At 43.4% G+C, this 11,897-nt stretch overlaps 1 protein-coding gene across 7 annotated transcripts in view; it reads left to right on the top strand.

Moving 5' to 3' along the window:
• Positions 1-1,292: 1,292 nt before the first annotated feature.
• Erbin (erbb2 interacting protein) overlaps positions 1,293-11,897 on the top strand; it is a 101,926-nt gene continuing 91,321 nt past the window's right edge. For 5 of the 7 annotated variants that reach the window (XM_060385675.1, XM_060385673.1, XM_060385674.1 and 2 more), the window contains exon 1: positions 1,339-1,424. The gene's annotated coding sequence lies outside the window, so the exon portion shown is untranslated. Of the gene's footprint in view, positions 1,425-11,897 lie in introns of all 7 variants that reach the window. The other 2 variants (XM_060385671.1, XM_060385668.1) reach the window with 1 other exon arrangement.

Here is an 11,897-nt window from a genome sequence, read left to right as displayed (position 1 = left end):
TGCGCGGGGTTCGGAGCGCATCCAATGTTGCCTCCTAACAAAGGCAACCGTCTCGAGGCGGTCTCGCGGGCCGCCTTCCCCCTCCGGGCTCCGGCCTCTCCGGAGGGGCCCCGGGCGCGTCGGCCGCTTCCAGGCAGCTCGGAGGCCGGCCCAGCGTGGGAAGAAGCTGCACGGCGCGGCGGCGGCTTCCTGCAACCTGAGCGTGCCATTAGAGGATGTCGGAGTGCCGCGGCTGAAAGCGAATACCCGCCGCCTGCAAATCGGGGCTGCACCCCAACAACCTCTCTGCGCCAATTACGGTCGTACAAAGAAACTCGATCGGCCCGGGCCGGCGGAGGCCTTTAGCGTGGTCGCGGGGAGCCCCGGCCGGGGGCCCGGGAGGGGAGGGGAGGCGGGCCTCCCGCCAGCCCGCGGCCCCCCACCCCCGGCCCGCGCCCCTCGCCGCCGACGTCGGCCGCGTCGACCCCGCGCGCGCTGACTGGCTCGCGCCGGCCCTCGCCCGGCTGTGGGCGGTTGGGGCGCCCCCGCGGGAGGCCGCCCCGCCCCCGCCGCCGCCCGCCGCCCGCCGCCCGCGCGCAGCCTCGGCCCCCTCGCCGGCGGGGCGGTGGCGCTGTTGCCGCCGCGGCCTGCGAGGCAGAAACTCCCTCCGCCCCGGCCCGGCCCGGCCCGGGTCCGCCTCCTCCTTTCTCTCTCTCGGCCTCGCCTCCCCCTTCTCCGTCTCCCGCTCGAGGGAAGGCGGCGGCGGCGGCGGCGCGCGACGCAGCCTCGGCCCCCGGCGAGGGCCCCGGGAGCTCGTGAGGAGACCGCGCCGCCGCGGCCCCTCGGGGAAGGAGGACGGACGCGCGGACCGCCCGACGGACGGCCGCCCGCGAGCCTGCGCGGCCCGGCGGCTCCGGCTCGGGGCGGCGGGCTCAGGGCGCGGCCGGCGCTCTCCAGACAATAACCCGCGCGGCGCGGCTGTCGGGGAGGGAGGAGGCCTAGCGCGGACCAGGCCGGCCCGGGCTCCGAGTCCGCGCCCCCCGGGGGCCGCGCCAGGGCCCGCGGCTCGGCTCGGGGCGGGCGCCGTCCCCTCCCCCTCGGCGGCGCGCCGCCCCGGGGTTCCGGCTTCCCGGGCCCCGGGCTGGATCCTGCTTTTTCGCCCAGGCAGGAAGTGAGTCTCGCACGGCCGTTCCGGGCGGCGTCACGAGTGAAAAGTTTTTTCTGCCCCCCCCCCCTCGGCGGAGGCCCTCAGCCGGGGCCCGGGAAAGTCCTGACACGAGTCTCGAGCAGGAAGCCCGCCCGCCCGCACCCCGGCCCCCACCGGAGCAGCCGCGCGGCCGCGGGGGGCAGCTCCGCATCCGCCTCGCCCTCGCGGGAGCCCCCGGCGGGGCCCGGAGCCATGTCGGGGCGAGCCGGGGGACGGCTGCCCTGAGACACCCCGAGAGGTAATTTTATTTATTTTTTAAAAAGACTCAAAAAAGCGTCGAGCCGAGTTGGTGGGCCGGAAGCGACGGCGCTCGAGTCGGCTTCGCCCCGCCGGCGTCGCCCCTTCTCCCCGTCGTGTCGGGGCGGCTGGGCAGACGCGGTCTCTCTCCCCGCCGCCCCGTCCGCCGCCCGGACGCCCTTTCTGGGTTGGGGTTGTAGGAACGTGGGGGGACGAGGAGCCCGCGGCCATCGGAAGGAAGAGCGCCTTTGTCCGGCGGGAGGGCCCGAAGTGGCCGCGTTCCGGGGCGCGGACGGCAGCTTGGGGGTTCGGAAGGAAAAGTTGGAAGCGTCGGGGCGGCCGGGGAGAGGTCGAGTCCGCTCGCTCCGAGATGGCTGCCACGTTTGTTTACGCTGGCGCCGAGCGCCCCGGGCTCCGGCGTTAACCCAGCTCGGGCGGCGTCTCCCTGGACTTTGGGAACCGGCCTGCCCTTCCCGGGTGCCTTTTGGGGACGGCGGAGGCACCGGTCGTCGCGAGTGGCTCGTTCCCGGCGGCCCGTCGCTTACAGGGCTCGCCTGGTGACCTGTCCCCAGACGAGTAGCTGCTGCATTTTTTTTTCTTCTTCTCTGAAACTGGTGTTCTAGGAAGCAGAACGAGGTGCAGATTCTGGATAAAGACAGAGATGGCTGTGGCTACGAAAACAAAGCAGAACCCCAAACACCTGCAAGTAGTTGATTGGTCAGGACTTGGATGCCGTTCCGACTAGAGAGAGAAACGCTCAAGGTTTTCCAGGGGAGTCCCATGATGCGAAAAAGCGGCGCTGTTTTGCAGTTGTATGGTCCTCATATTTTCCTGTTGACCCATCTGTTTTTGTTTGGGTCTGCCTAACAAGTGATAGGTACGGACTGTGCGGGCAGGAATTCATGAAGTACGGCAGACATTCCATCAGTCAGACTTAGGAACGCTTCTGAAGCAGTGAGGTCGCGTACATGGGTAAAACTAGTTTTGGTTGCAGCGAACCCTGCTGTCTTTTCTCCTAGTAGTGTTTCAGTTGGGTGCCGTTTTAAGTTTAGCGTGCTTGTTTGTTCTTCCCAAGTGCTTTTGTGTTAAAGGGAGGGGGCAGATAATACTGTATTTTAAGTAAATATTCGTTATAGGTAGATGTAACTTAAGCATAAGTTAATGTTTAATCAGATGCTACCAAAATAATTACCAGAAACCTGAAGAAAAAGAGTGACTTCCATTAGTTGAAAGAGAAAAGGTAGGTTTTAAAGAGCAGGATCAAACAACTTCACTACTTGTTCTTCGCTGTCCCGATTTTATGAGGTACATTTCAGAAAGAGAATCATTCCAGTATTTATATTGTGTTATTAGGGCCTAGTCTCTGGAGTTTTGTTTTCATTTTAATTTTATTGGTAAGATTTGTGAACTCATCAAGGTACTCCTGTTAAAAGCCAGACTGCTTTATGAAGGATTTTAAAGTGCATAACTGGTGGACTTTATGATTTGGGGACATATAATTAGGCATCGAAAGAGGTTATTCTTGCGCATATGAAAGAGGGGAACAAAATAAATGACATTGAACTTTGGTTTCCTTTTATGGCTTCTTCCTGGCTTTAGAGCAGCAAGCCTTAATAGAGCAAGTCTTTTAGAGAATGAATACTTTGCAAAGTTTTTTTTTTTGTGTGTCAGTCAGTTTTGTATAAAGTATTAGGGCACTTAAAAATGACTATTTAACACTCCCACTCTTCTTTAAAGAGTAGTATGTTTAGATTTTGACTTGGTAAAAATGAGATGTTCCACCTTTGTGAACCTTTTTTTTTTCCTCAACAAGGCACTTATTTTGCAGTTAAAGTTAGGTAAATTTAGCACCACATTGAATTTTAGGTTTTATATTCTCAAACCAAATATTTTTGAAGTCTTGTTTAAAATGCAACAAAGGTTTGAAAAGTTTTTTTTTTTAAGACAGTGATTTGAAGTCTTTCTAAATGGCCTCAAAATTTATATATTTTCAGTATTGTGTGAGAGACCCCCTCCCCCGATTAAATTATGAAATAAAATACTTCAGAGTGTTTGCCTAAATTGCATGGAGAGACTTGTTAATGAAAGTAATTAGGAGCTTTCAAAGCTCCACCTGATTCAGTATTACCGCGTTTCCTTGCCATTTAAGAGCTATTGTCAATGTCATGTATAAAATGCTTAGAGAGGTTCAAGAATGGAAACAGTTTTTACTGTGCTGTTTCTTACTTAACTAAGTGATTAAGATAGAGGCATTTTACATTTATCATTGGTAGTAATTATGAAATTTGGTTGTTCTAGACATTTTGTGTATTTTCTTATTTTTTACTTTTAAGAAATACTTTAGAGTAAACACCATATGCCAAGGAGCGTACTTTAAATTTTCAGAAAACTAGGTACTTACTTGAGCGCTTATTTGAAATAATTGCTTATCAACAATGTGTTTTTAGAATTTAAGCTTCTTTGTTGTAGAAGTAGATTATGGCAGTATTTACAAAGTATTTGGGATTATACAGAATTTTAGTGATGTTGGATACTAAACAGATTTATAATTGCTGCTTATTCAGGATCTCTTTATTGTTTAGATTTTAATCTTTACTCTTTGTCTTATTCTCTTTCTGTTACGTTTTGTTGAAACTCCAGGCTTTCTCTTTTCCTTTCTTGACAGCAGTATTACGCTTCCTTAACTGTTCATAATAGATAAGTTCTTGAATGAGCATTATGTGTTCTTGTCCTAATTGTATATATGAATTATAGTCTATAATATGTACTTTTGAATTAGCTAGGGGGATTCCATTTTCCCCCTTCACATTATATTTTCTCTTTCCTCAGTACCTGATGTCATTTACATGTTCACCAATTATTTAGTTATATTTTCCTTGTCTCTCTCTTCCAAAGTTCCTTAGTCCACATGTATTACTCCTCAAAGGTGTGAAACATGAAACAGAAAAATGGATTTGGTCAGTCGGTTTAATTCTTATGTTTGCATTCCAAGCCAGTGTGTGTGGCAGTATTTTAATGTGTATTAGTATACTGTTTGGTTTTTGTGCTGTTCCATCAGTTTTTTTACTCTACCTCAGTGGCTCTGCAGTTAGTTTTTTGCGTTGTGTTGTGTATATTTGTGTGTCTTGATCCATAACTGCATTGGTGCTTCATCACAGTATTTTTGTCACTACCAGTTTTGTTCCACAGCATGCTTTGTAAATGATGGTGTGCAAGAGAATAGAAAATAAGAATATCTAAAAATAAGCTTAGGAAAATAAAGCTCTACTCACATGAGATGTACCAACTGTGAAGTTAATTATATAGTATATTTTAAGAAACTAACAACAGAAATGACATTTGTGTAATCAAAACAGGTATAATAAAGCCTGTGACGTTTATTCATAGGGACATCCTAATTCAGGTTTTTGTGCATAGTGAGCTATTTCTTGGCTTTCTGGTGTGCTAGAAGGATTGAGAAAGGTACATTAACAGCACTGTGAAATTATGACTAATGAATATTACAGTGAGAATGGGGAAAATGGAAAGAAAATTGAATAACGTAGAAAGTACAGATATTCTGAACTTAGGATGGGATGGGATTGCATGCTGAAAAACTGATCATAGTTGGAACTGATCAAGAATGCGTTCACACATCACACTAAATGTGGTAGCTTAGCTTAGACCACTTTACCTTGCTCAGAACGCTTACTAGCCCTGAAGTTGGGCAAAATCATCTCACACAAAAGCTTGGCTTATAAACAGGTGGTTAGATCTCCTATCATTTATTGAGTACCTGTGTCCAAATATTCTGGCAACCGAGTTCATTTAGGTTATCGTTTCATCCTTTATTTGTGGCTCCTGAGAAATACCGTAACTTGGATTATTGGTTGAAGATGTGATCAAAATTTCAAGTAGTTTCTGCTGAGTATGTGACATAAAACACATAAAAATATTGTGAAACAGCTGTAAATTGCACCTTGTTATTTCAGAGACCAGTTGTAGTCTGAACTCCTTATTTTGCACAGAATGCCTTCTGTAAGTTTCATCTGCAGGTTGGAGGAGTCACTCTGTAATAATGTGGAATGATTATGAGAAATAGTAATAGTCATAAGATTACTTGGTGTTTTGATCATAGAATTCACAAATGCTTCAAGTTGAGAACACCTAAAAGTTTGGGTTTATGTTAGCTGTTGATTACTATTTGTCTCTTAGAAATTAAAATAACAGTAAACCATTGCCTGCTAACGTTGTTTTAGCAAAAAATATAATTACTTTCCAAAACAAATACAGTTGTGACATGGGTATCCATGGTGGGTTGTTCCTGTTCCCTCCATAGATATTTAGGTACCTCATATAGTAGTTGTCTATAACCTAAGCCCATCCGCTGGAAACACTTTAAGACAACTTTAGCTGGCTTGTAATACTAAATCCAGTATAAATACTAAGTAAATGGTTTAAAGTATTGTCTAGGAAATAATACAAGAAAGTAAAGTCTGTATGTATTCAGCACAGATGCAATTTTCCCCCTGAGTATTTGCAGCATGTTTGAATATAGTGATTTGGAGGACTGACTGGAATAAAGTGAAAAGAAGATATGTTTGCATTTTTACAAATTACTTATGCTAGGCTTAATGTAAAAGATCTCAAATCTCCTATCAGTTTCTCCCATCTGTTGTAGTATGTTGTTTTAATTAAAATGTATGAAGAAAAGCCACCCCATACAGTTATGTTTCTAGGAAAGGGAGGAATGTTTTTGAACACTTCTTAGATACTTATGGGGTACTCTGAGTTTATGGCAGAATCTTGAAGCTTAATCATTCAGCTTGCTCTTTGGTTTCCAGTTCTTAGTAATTTGTTTTTGAAATACAGTTTCTAAGAACTCCTTTTTTTCAAAGATGTTGGTTTTTATTTTTCAGCAGTGTTTTGGTCTACATGTAACTCAGAATCTGAGGCATTATTTAATTATTTAATATTGCTGCCTGTTTTCTGCTTGAAATTTGATCTTGTGCTCTGTAGATCCGTTGTACTTTTCGGTTTTCCTCAAATAGTATAGTTTCTTTTTTGTAGTGGGTAAATTTTTTATTAATGGCTTACCTTGTACCTTATTATAGGGCATCTTAACATATTTTCCCAGCCTAAGTGAATACTCGTTCTTGCTTTGGTACTTGCTTAGGAGAGGACTATTGTACTAATGTGTTTCAGCTTTAGGATTGTGGATCACCAAGGTACAGGTGTTTCCTGTCCTTCAGGAGATGTCTTCCTATTTTCAGCATCCAGCTGGCTTGTCAGCTTTCCCACAGTACAGATAGCTGCTGTATTGGAGCTTCCGAGGGTTCTACTCTAGTTTTGTCTATGAGCTGACTGACTGCTCAGACACAATGCTCCCAATCCTTGCTAAGAAAACTCAGTAGTTTTGGAGATACATTTTATGTTTCTTTTCATGATCTGCCCCCTATATGCATAGTAATAGCTGTACGTGTTTATGTTTGGCTATAAAAGGTTCAGGCCTGAGTAGATGCCTGTAACCACTGACAGTACCAAACCCTGTAGTTGTATGCCTTCTCTGTCTTAACTAAGCACTCGACACATACTGTGGTTGTAAGTTTTTAAACATTTTTAATTTTTTAAGCAGTAAATAGTGGCTTTGAGGGCTTCTACTTGCTACTCAAATAAGTAGTCTACCAGGTAGCAGTAGCCTCAGCTCCAGTGGCGATGGCCTTTGCTGTTTAAGGTGGGGTGGGAAAGTCAGTGTACATATCTTCACAGTTCCATTGATGGAAGACACAGTCCTTGTTGCTGACTTGGAGACGGGGTCTCATGTAGCCCAGGCTGGCTGTGAACTCACTGTGAAGCTGGGTTGGCCGTCTTCCTCCCGCCTCTACTTCCAAAGTACCACTACACCTAGCCATAAGATGAATTCTTATTGTGGATTTTTAGAAACTTGAGCGTAGTTTTTTTTTCCTTTTACTGAAAAGAAAATGGCTTTTCTTTGGCTTATTAGCCTATTTACATTTTGAGTCCATTAAGTAAAATAAGTTTTACATGAACATAAGCGCTGAAATACCTCTGCAATGTATCTGATGCCCTATATGGCTATTAAGTGACTTTCAGGAAGTCTATGCAGTGTGGATGCACTAGACAGAGGGATAATGTGAACATTTCCTTTAGAATTGTGTTTACTTTAGATAGTTAGTAAATACAGTAAAGTTTATTCCAAATAAACTTTAGAATTGATTTCTAGAACTTTCTGTCAGTCTTTGACTGAACGACTTCAGGTAATTGACTGTAGGCCATGGAACTGGATAGCCAGGCCTTTTGCATTTGATGTCCTCTCCCTTCTCCAGTCCTTGGTACACTCATATTACTTTGTAGATACATACTCTTCCCAGGTTTTTAAATGGCTACAGACTTTTTAAAGGTTTTCTCTGGTTTGAGGTGTGTTGTTGTTTTTTTTTTTTTTAGGGAGCCAGTATATGTGAGAAACTGACCTCAAACTTACTCTGTAAAGATGACCCTGAACTCTGATGGTTGATCTCCTGAGTGCTATGCTTACAGGCACATGTGTCACTGTTTACTCCCAGAATGAGTTTTTAGATGGCACTGGGAATCAAATCCAGGGCTTTGAGTGTGTTCGGCAAATACTCATTCTCCTGAATTAAATTCCTAGCTCTTGTCTTAATTTTTGAGGGGATGACAAGACATAAAAGTTGCATCTATTTTTCTTTAACCTGTTTGGCAATAAATTGCCCATTTCATAACTTATCACTCTGAAATATTTCATGTCTATTTCTTATAAACAATCACATCAGGACTATGAAAGTTAGAATTTAACATGAACACAGCTTTCTAACCCTATCAGTTGTCTTTATGTGTTACAGTTGCTTGTCATTCTGCTTCTGCAATCAGGAACAATTTCTGTCTTTGAAGGCACTGATATGTATGAAAATTACAGGCTTCATTGTTTTGTAGAACATTCCATCATTTTCAGTTGTCTGCTATTTTTTATATTTCTTAAATCGGATTTCATAATTAGATTGTTATGATAAACTCTTCAGCATCTTTATCAGAGATTCATACTCTGTGTTCTCCTGGCATCTTACCAGGGGCCAGGCAATTTTAATTTGTCCACTACTGATAGTCACTTCAAGTGACAAAGGTTGGGACTGCCAAACTTCTTTTTTCAAAGGTTTTTTTGTTTGTTTGTTTTTGTTTTTTTTTTTTGGGGGGTGGTGGTGAGGTAGGATGGGGGTTTGATGCTCTGTGTTAATAGTCCTAATGGTCTTAGAACTCTGTATATTAGGCCAGCCTTGAACTCAGAGATCTGCCTGCCTCTTCCTCTCAAGTGCTGGAAATTAAAGGAGTCTAACACTACTGCCCAGTTTTTTCAAGGTACTTCTTCTATTTGTAATTATTATTTTGAAGGTAGGTGTTTTGAAGCGTAAAATTTTTCTTCTTTAGATTTTTAATTTATTTAAATCTACTTGAATTCCTGATTTCCTATTATATTCAAAATTAATTAATTTTCATTAATTTTGATGCTCTTTATTTTAAATGTAGGGCTGGTGATTGAGCATGGTAGGCTAGTCCTCTCCCATTGAGCTGTTGTTACTCCCAGCTCCCATTGTTACTGGTTTGGAAAATGAGAACGTCTTCCACCTGGCTTTCTTTTTTTTTAAATTAACTTTAGAATACAATGTGATTTTTTACGTTTTCTTAATTTTTAATTTTTATTATTAATTACATTTATTAACTCTGTATCCCAGCTGTATCCTGCTCCCGCATTCCCTCCCAATCCCACCCTCCTTCCCTTATCTCCTCCCTGCCCCTTTTTACATATTTTAAATTAATCTGCTACTTTCTTGGTTATTATTTTTACAGATTTAGCTATCTGTGTATAGGGAGTGCATGTGCAGGTGCAGAGGCCAGAAGGTTCTTGTTTGTATCCTACTCCCTGAATCTGGAGCTCAGGATTCTTTTTTTTTTTTTCTAGGCTGGAATCTAGCAAGCTTCAGCAATCCTGTACCCACTGGCCTAGAATGGGTTTGCAGGATACCTGACTTGTTATGTGGGTGCTGGAATCTGAACTCTAGTCCTCAGGATCTGTGTAGCAGGTGCTTTTAATCATTGACATCTCTCCAGACCCTCCTTGGTTATTTTAAAAGGAAAATGGTACTTAGGAACCAGTGTCTTGGTACTTGTATTTATTTCTCTTGTGGTCCTGCTTGCTGCCTCAGACCTTCCAGTACACAGAGCAAGGGAGTCTTGTTATGAACACATATTTATATTTGTATCTATGTGAGAAGGCTATGATTCTAATCTCTACAAATTTTAATCTATTTAAATTTTGTTTGTTTGTTTTTTGAGACAGGGTTTTTCTATGTACCACTGGCTATCCTGGAACTTGCTCTGTACACCAGGCTTGCCTCGAACTCAGAGATCTACCTGCATCTCCTTCCAGAGTGCTGGGATTAAAAACATGGACCACCGCTGCCTGTTTTTTTGTTTGTTTGTTTTCTTTACTGGGGATCAAACTTGGGCCACTCTTCACCTGTATCTCTAGTCTTTTTACTTTTGTATTTCAAAAAATGTCATACTAAGTTGCCCAGGCTAGGCTTGAACTCACTCTGTAGCTCAGTCTTGAACCAATTCAGTAGTCCTGCCTCAGCTTCCCCCAAGACCTGCCTCCTCAGCAGTTGTAATTACAGATGTCTGTCACCAGGCCCTGCTCATTCTTGTTGAGCTGGTTTTTGTTTTGTTTTGTTTTTTTTTTTGTCCAGTATTTGTAGCTCATCTCTGACACTGAGTAGTTTTTCCTCTGTCTGTCTCTGTCTCTCTCTGTAATTGGTGCGAGCATGTAGTTATGTTTGGGGAAGCTAGAGCTAGAAGTCCAGTGTTTGTTGTTCTCCACTTTATTGACTTAGGATGTGCTTTCTTACTGAACTGGAAACTCATCTTCTTGGCTAGGCTGGCTGGCATGGGAGTTGGTGGCATCTGGCTGGCTCCACCCCCCCACCCCCCCCCAATGCTGGAGATATGCACACTTGCTTGCTGAGCAAGTATTCTCACTCATGGAGCCTCTCCCTAGATCCTGTTCTGCCATGTTGAAATTTTACTGTTTAAATCATCTCAAAGTTTGGAGCTTACATATGCCTGAACTGATATCCTTGGTTTTCAAATCATAGGTTAATTCTAAACTCTGGAATGGAGGTTTTTGTTTTGGGGCCTTTATGAGAAACCTGTAATCTAAAAATGAATCCCTTTTTTGTCAAACTATCATCTACCCTAGAATTAATAACTTGGCCTTTCCTATCCTTGGAGATTTTGGACATGATTTAAGGGAAATACTAAGATTTAGTCTTATTTGACTAGATCTACTTTTAGGCTTGAGGGAAAGGCCAAGCAAGCATCATGAAAGTATCTCATGGACTCTGTAGGTGTCCTGTGATCTTTGGGGACCTCATGAAATGTTTTGGTACTGTGTGTAAGGAGGGCCTTATATATAGTAGATACTGTTTGATATGTCATAGGCAAGAGAATGCCACTTCTGAACTAGAGACCATACTAGTCGTCTTTTTTTTTTTTTTTAAGGCACAAAGCAAGCAAGCAAACTTTGTTCTCTTTACTATTTTGTGTGTGTGTGAGGCTTGTGTGTGAGAGACAGATACATAGACGAAGGTAGAAGGAGTGTGTGTGTCTGTCAGCATACAAGAACACAATGAGCATGTGAAGGCATGTGGACAGCCTATGGAGTTGATGCACTCGTACCATGTGGGCTCTTGTTTTGCAGCAAGTGCTAACTCATGAGCTGCCTTAGCAGTCATCTGTAGTCATTTTTTTAATAATTGTTCTTAGTTATTGAAATTGTTTCTAGTTTTATCAGTTTTGTCTGTCTTGCTTGCTTTTTCTTTTTCTTTCTTTCTTTTTTTTCTTCAATATGGGGGATTGAACCCAAGGCCCTTGTACACGAGATAAGCACTTATCTGGCTCTTGAAATGAAGAGAAATGGTGAACTTTCATGCTTTTACTCACTGAAACACACTGAAGCCGTAAAAAAAAATCCTAATGGAGAAGATGGGTATGGCTTGGGGCTACCTAGAATGCACGAAGCCCTGGGTTCGTGTCCCTGGACCACACTCATACAAAAACTTTCAGATAGGATTTTAATTGTCATGTTTGTATTTCTAAGGTGCATTCTCATAAAATTTAAGCAAGAGTCTTTTTAATTTTAATTGAATCTATTCTAATATTTTATGGTTTAACTTAAAACACATACTAACAGATATTTTAAAAAATTATTTCATCATATGGTATTCTTTGTGTGTATGGGGTAGCGCAAGGTTTCATTGTGTAGTTCACACAGAACTGAAATTCCTTATCGATTGTTATATTTGGCCATATGTTTAGCCATAAAAATATTCCTTAATTTCTCCTGAAGCATATTTTCTTGCTTGATCTATTTACTTGCTTATTTAGTTAGTTACTTACTTGCTTA

The sequence above is a fragment of the Meriones unguiculatus genome, chromosome 6 (genome assembly GCF_030254825.1).
Source record: "Meriones unguiculatus strain TT.TT164.6M chromosome 6, Bangor_MerUng_6.1, whole genome shotgun sequence".
In the NCBI taxonomy this organism is placed as follows: domain Eukaryota; kingdom Metazoa; phylum Chordata; class Mammalia; order Rodentia; family Muridae; genus Meriones; species Meriones unguiculatus.
The sequence above is the reverse complement of the archived record's forward strand: the minus strand, read 5'-3'. Positions and strand labels throughout refer to the sequence as shown.